The sequence below is a fragment of the Phyllobates terribilis genome, unplaced genomic scaffold (genome assembly GCF_046119375.1).
Source record: "Phyllobates terribilis strain yellow unplaced genomic scaffold, ASM4611937v1 Scaffold_86__1_contigs__length_6382490, whole genome shotgun sequence".
Lineage (NCBI taxonomy): Eukaryota > Metazoa > Chordata > Amphibia > Anura > Dendrobatidae > Phyllobates > Phyllobates terribilis.
This window is the reverse complement of record NW_027362846.1, coordinates 1,036,364-1,042,693: the sequence shown is the minus strand read 5'-3', so window position 1 is coordinate 1,042,693 and position 6,330 is coordinate 1,036,364. Positions and strand designations below refer to the sequence as shown.

General features: G+C 50.7%; 1 protein-coding gene across 1 annotated transcript in view; it reads left to right on the top strand.

Moving 5' to 3' along the window:
• The first annotated feature begins 1,132 nt into the window (after positions 1-1,132).
• The window catches only part of LOC141197690 (uncharacterized), a 270,083-nt gene continuing 264,885 nt past the window's right edge, over positions 1,133-6,330 (top strand). Inside the window, exon 1 of the mRNA XM_073662779.1 lies at positions 1,133-1,212. The gene's annotated coding sequence lies outside the window, so the exon portion shown is untranslated. The remainder of the gene's footprint in view (positions 1,213-6,330) is intronic.

Sequence of the window (6,330 nt, the reverse complement as noted above, 5' to 3'; positions counted from 1 at the left end):
GCCTCGTACACGCGCGGCTCTGCTCCGCACGCCTCGTACACGCGCGGCTCTGCTCCGCACGCCTCGTACACGCGCGGCTCTGCTCCGCACGCCTCGTACACGCGCGGCTCTGCTCCGCACGCCTCGTACACGCGCGGCTCTGCTCCGCACGCCTCGTACACGCGCGGCTCTGCTCCGCACGCCTCGTACACGCGCGGCTCTGCTCCGCACGCCTCGTACACGCGCGGCTCTGCTCCGCACGCCTCGTACACGCGCGGCTCCGCTCCGCACGCCTCGTACACGCGCGGCTCCGCTCCGCACGCCTCGTACACGCGCGGCTCCGCTCCGCACGCCTCGTACACGCGCGGCTCCGCTCCGTACGCCTCGTACACGCACGGCTCCGCTCCGTACGCCTCGTACACGCGCGGCTCCGCTCCGTACGCCTCGTACACGCGCGGCTCTGCTCCGTACACCTCGTACACACACGGCTCCGCTCCGTACACCTCGTACACACACGGCTCCGCTCCGTACACCTCGTACACACGCGGCTCTGCTCCGTACACCTCGTAGACACACGGCTCCGCTCCGTACACCTCGTACACAGGCGGCTCCGCTCCGTACACCTCGTACACAGGCGGCTCTGCTCCGTACACCTCGTACACACGCGGCTCTGCTCCGTACACCTCGTACACACGCGGCTCCGCTCCGTACACCTCGTACACACGCGGCTCTGCTAAGTTCACCTCGTACACACGCGGCTCTGCTCCGTACACCTCGTACACACGCGGCTCTGCTCCGTACACCTCGTACACGCGCGGCTCCGCTCCGTACACCTCGTACACGCGCGGCTCTGCTCCGTACACCTCGTACACACGCGGCTCCGCTCCGTACACCTCGTACACACGCGGCTCTGCTCCGTACACCTCGTACACACGCGGCTCTGCTCCGTACACCTCGTACACACGCGGCTCTGCTCCGTACACCTCGTACACACGCGGCTCTGCTCCGTACACCTCGTACACACGCGGCTCCGCTACATCCACACTGTAAACCCCTCCTGACCCCACACATAACCTTCAGCTCATCCAGCACCATGACAACCAGCACAGCAGAGTCCTGCATCCACTGAGGCCCCTGATCATGTGACCCCTGACTCCTCCCCTCCTGTGACCTCATCACAGCTCCTGTGCGCACAGAGCAGCCATATATGTGGTGGCGGCTCTGCAGGTGGAGGTATGTGGAGACCCCATTACTGGGCGCAGGGGGCATTAACCCCTTCAGCACGGAGACTCTTTATAAGAATCATAAGGTTTTTGTTCTGTTTCCTGTAATAGATACATAAGACCCAACTATGGAGACAGGAAGGAGGAAACGTATTGTTCTCATAGTACAGGACCCCTTTACTGACCCCACAGTGTAATGCTCCCATTATGCCCCTTATGCAGGATGTATGATGCCCCACACAGTGTAATGCCCCCATTATGCCCCTTATGCAGGATGTATGATGCCCCCCACACAGTGTAATGCCCCCATTATGCCCCTTATGCAGTATGTATGATGCCCCCACACAGTGTAATGCCCCCATTATGCAGTATGTATGATGCCCCCACAGTGTAATGCCCCCATTATGCCCCTTATGCAGTATATATGATGCCCCCCACAGTGTAATGCCCCCATTATGCCCCTTATGCAGTATGTATGATGCCCCCACACAGTGTAATGCCCCCATTATGCCCCTTATGCAGTATGTATGATGCCCCCACAGTGTAATGCCCCCATTATGCCCCTTATACAGGATGTATGATGCCCCCCACACAGTGTAATGCCCCCATTATGCCCCTTATGCAGTATGTATGATGCCTCCACACAGTGTAATGCCCCCATTATGCCCCTTATGCAGTATGTATGATGCCTCCACACAGTGTAATGCCCCCATTATGCCCCTTATACAGGATGTATGATGCCCCCCACACAGTGCAATGCCCTCATTATGCCCCTTATGCAGTATGTATGATGCCCCCATTATGCCCCTTATACAGGATGTATGATGCCCCACACAGTGTAATGCCCTCATTATGCCCCTTATGCTGAATGTATGATGCCCCCAGTGTAATGCCCCCATTATGCCCCCTATGCAGTATGTATGATGCCCCACAGTGTAATGAACCCATTATGCCACCTATGCAGTATGTATGATGCCCCACACAGTGTAATGCCCCCATTATGCCCCTTATGTGGTATGTATGATGCCCCCACACAGTGTAATGCCCCTTATGCAGTCTGTATGATGCCCCCCACACAGTGTAATGCCCCCGTTATGCCCCTTATGCAGTATGTATGATGCTCCCACACAGTTTAATGCCCCCATTATGCCCCTTATGCAGTATGTATGATGCCCCCACACAGTGTAATGCCCCATTATGCCCCTTATGCAGGATGTATGATGCCCCACACAGTTTAATGCCCCCATTATGCCCCTTATGCAGTATGTATGATGCCCCCACACAGTGTAATGCCCCCATTATGCTTCTTTTTCAGTATGTATGATGCCCCCACACAGTGTAATGCCCCATTATGCCCCTTATACAGTATGTATGAGGCCCCCACACAGTGTAATGCCCCTATTATGCCCCTTATACAGGATGTATGATGCCCCCACAGTATAATGCCCCATTATGCCCCTTATGTTGTATGTATGATGCCCCCACACAGTGTAATGCCCCCATTATGCCTCTTATGTAGTATGTATGATGCCCCCACACAGTGTAATGCCCCCATTATGCCTCTTATACAGGATGTATGATGCCCCCCACACAGTGTAATGCCCCTATTATGCCCCTTATGTAGTATGTATGATGCCGCACACAGTGTAATGCCCCCATTATGCCCCTTATGCAGTATGTATGATGCCCCACACAGTGTAATGCCCCCATTATGCCTCTTATGTAGTATATATGATGCCCCCACACAGTGTATTGCCCCTTATGCACAATGTATGATGCCCCCACACAGTGTAATGCCCCCATTATGTCCCTTATGTAGTATGTATGATGCCCCCACACAGTGTAATGACCCCATTATGCCCCTTATGTAGTATGTATGATGCCCCCACACAGTGTAATGCCCCCATTATGCTCCTTATGCAGGATGTATGATGCCCCACACAGTGTAATGTCCCCATTATGCCCCTTATGTAGTATGTATGATGCCTCCACACAGTGTAATGCCCCTTATGCAGTATATATGCTGCCCCCTCAGTGTAATGCCCCCATTATACCCCTTATGCAGGATGTATGATGCCCTCACACAGTGTAATGCCCCTTATGCAGTATATATGCTGCCCCCTCAGTGTAATGCCCCCATTATACCCCTTATGCAGGATGTATGATGCCCCCACACAGTGTAATGCCCCATTATGCCCCTTATGTAGTATGTATGATGCCCCACACACAGTGTAATGCCCCAATTATGCCCCTTATGTAGTATGTATGATGTCCCCACACAGTGTGATGCCCCCCTTATACAGTACGTATGATGCCCCCACACAGTGTAATTCCCCCATTATGCCCCTTATGCAGGATGTATGATGCCCCCACACAGTGTAATTCCCCCATTATGCCCCTTATGCAGGATGTATGATGTCCCCACACAGTGTAATGCCCCCATTATGCCCCTAATGCAGGATGTATGATGTCCCCACACAGTGTAATTCCCCCATTATGCCCCTTATGCAGGATGTATGATGCCCCCACACAGTGTAATGCCCCCATTATGCCCCTTATGCAGTATGTATGATGTCCCCACACAGTGTAATGCCCCCATTATGCCCCTTATGCAGGATGTATGATGCCCCCACACAGTGTTATGCACCCATTATGCCCCTTATGCAGTATGTATGATTCCCTCACACAGTGTAATGCCCCCATTATGCCCCTTATGCAGGATGTATGATGCCCCCACACAGTGTAATGCCCCCATTATGCCCCTTATGCAGTATGTATGATTCCCTCACACAGTGTTATGCACCCATTATGCCCCTTATGCAGTATGTATGATTCCCTCACACAGTGTAATGCCCCCATTATGCCCCTTATGCAGGATGTATGATGCCCCCACACAGTGTAATGCCCCCATTATGCCCCTTATGCAGTATGTATGATGCCCCCCACAGTGTAATGCCCCCATTATGCCCCTTATGCAGGATGTATGATTCCCTTACACAGTGTAATGCCCCCATTATGCCCCTTATGCAGAATGTATGATATCCCCACACAGTGTAATGCCCTCATTATGCCCCTTATGCAGGATGTATGATGCCCCCATTATGCCCCTTATGCAGAATGTATGATATCCCCACACAGTGTAATGCCCCCATTATGCCCCTTATGCAGGATGTATGATGCCCCCCACAGTATAATGTTCCGTCTGAAGTCCTGCAGTTGGAATAATATCTCTGGAAAATAGTTTTCCCTCTGCCTGCTCCCCTACATGTAGACCCTCAAGCATGTATATAGAAACAACCTTTATTCCAAATGGATTAAAAATTCATGTTCTTAAAACAAGCGCTGATTCAGATGCATTCAACTGACTCGTTTTGAACCAATAAAGTTCTTACTCCTAGAATTGCAATTTCATTTGGATTAAAGGTTGTTTTTATTTATTTTTCAGATATTTCCACGTGAATGGTGCTGGATTATTCACCTGCCTCTTTTTGCTCTAATTACTTGTGGCTGATACAAGCTTTCAGCTCGGGCACTACCGATGGACTTCATCAGAAATAGTGAGTGAGCTGGATATATTGTTTTTTATTTTTTTGTTCCTCCAGCATGTAGGGGAGCAGGCCTTACTCTGCTCCCAACCGTCCTGAATTCTGCGGGACTGTCCCGTCATGGCTCAGCTGTTCTCCTGCGGGACTGTCCCGTCACGGCTCAGCTGTTCTCCTGCGGGACTGTCCCGTCACGGCTCAGCTGTTCTCCTGCGGGACTGTCCCGTCACGGCTCAGCTGTTCTCCTGCGGGACTGTCCCGTCACGGCTCAGCTGTTCTCCTGCGGGACTGTCCCGTCACGGCTCAGCTGTTCTCCTGCGGAACTGTCCCGTCACGGCTCAGCTGTTCTCCTGCGGGACTGTCCCGTCACGGCTCAGCTGTTCTCCTGCGGGACTGTCCCGTCACGGCTCAGCTGTTCTCCTGCGGGACTGTCCTGTCACGGCTCAGCTGTTCTCCTGCGGGACTGTCCCGTCACGGCTCAGCTGTTCTCCTGCGGGACTGTCCCGTCACGGCTCAGCTGTTCTCCCGGCTTCTTATACTCACCGCTCCGATGTTGGGCTGTAGCTCCTCCTGCTCAGTGGGGGTATGGGGGGAGGGTGTCAGTGAATAAGTTAAATTATATTACTCAGTAGATGCCTCTTCATTCTCCTGTGACCACACCTGCCCGCGACTCCAACCAGGAACTCAGTATCCAGAGGCTGAAGATCTAACCATTGAGCTACAGCTCCAAATGGTGAACATAGGAGGATTTAGTTAACTTGACTTTACAGTGCAGTCAATGCATCCAGAAGCAGCTCATATAATTCCATAGAAATACATTGTGTATAGCAGTATTTTTATGGTGCCTGTATACTGAGCAGAAGAAAATGATTATTTTGGTCCTATAAATGAAAAGTGGTAAATTTATGAGCTATTACAAATTATGTTTTTTCTGAGAGTCCCTGGTTTTGAACCCTCAACCTCAAAACATTACAGACACAGCAGAATGAATGGATTTCTATACTCACATTGTACACGCCTCTTCATTCTCCTGTGACCGCACCTGCCCGAGATTTTTTTCATCCTATAAAATTTCTTAAAAATAATATAGAAAAACACTTGATAATTAAATAAAAATTGTAATTTTTAATGAGTTTTGTAAAAAATAATGAACATCACAAATCCGCACATAACATGGACATATTTGGTGTCCCTGTAATCGTAACGACCTGCAGAACACAGCGATCAGATTATTTATGGGGATCGGTAAATGGCGCAATAAAAATCTTCTCTGACTATTGTGTGTTTGCTGCGTTTCTATTATGCGTTTTCCTGCTTATTTGATGTGATTTTGGGGCGGATATGAAGCAGAGTTTTTAACGCTTTTTAATAGTACAGAAAAGCTTTGATTCTGCGCTTAAAAACGCAGCTGAGTTTTTTTTCTTCATCCGTTTTTTTCAGAAGAAGCATATAGAGAAAATGCACCAAAACCGCAGAGTAGTGATGAGGGTGTATTGTTAACCCTTTCGGCAAGCACGCTCTGGTGCTTGCAGAGTATTTTCAGCGTGTTTGGCATCTATGTTTGAGCCGCTGCATGTGTGTGACGG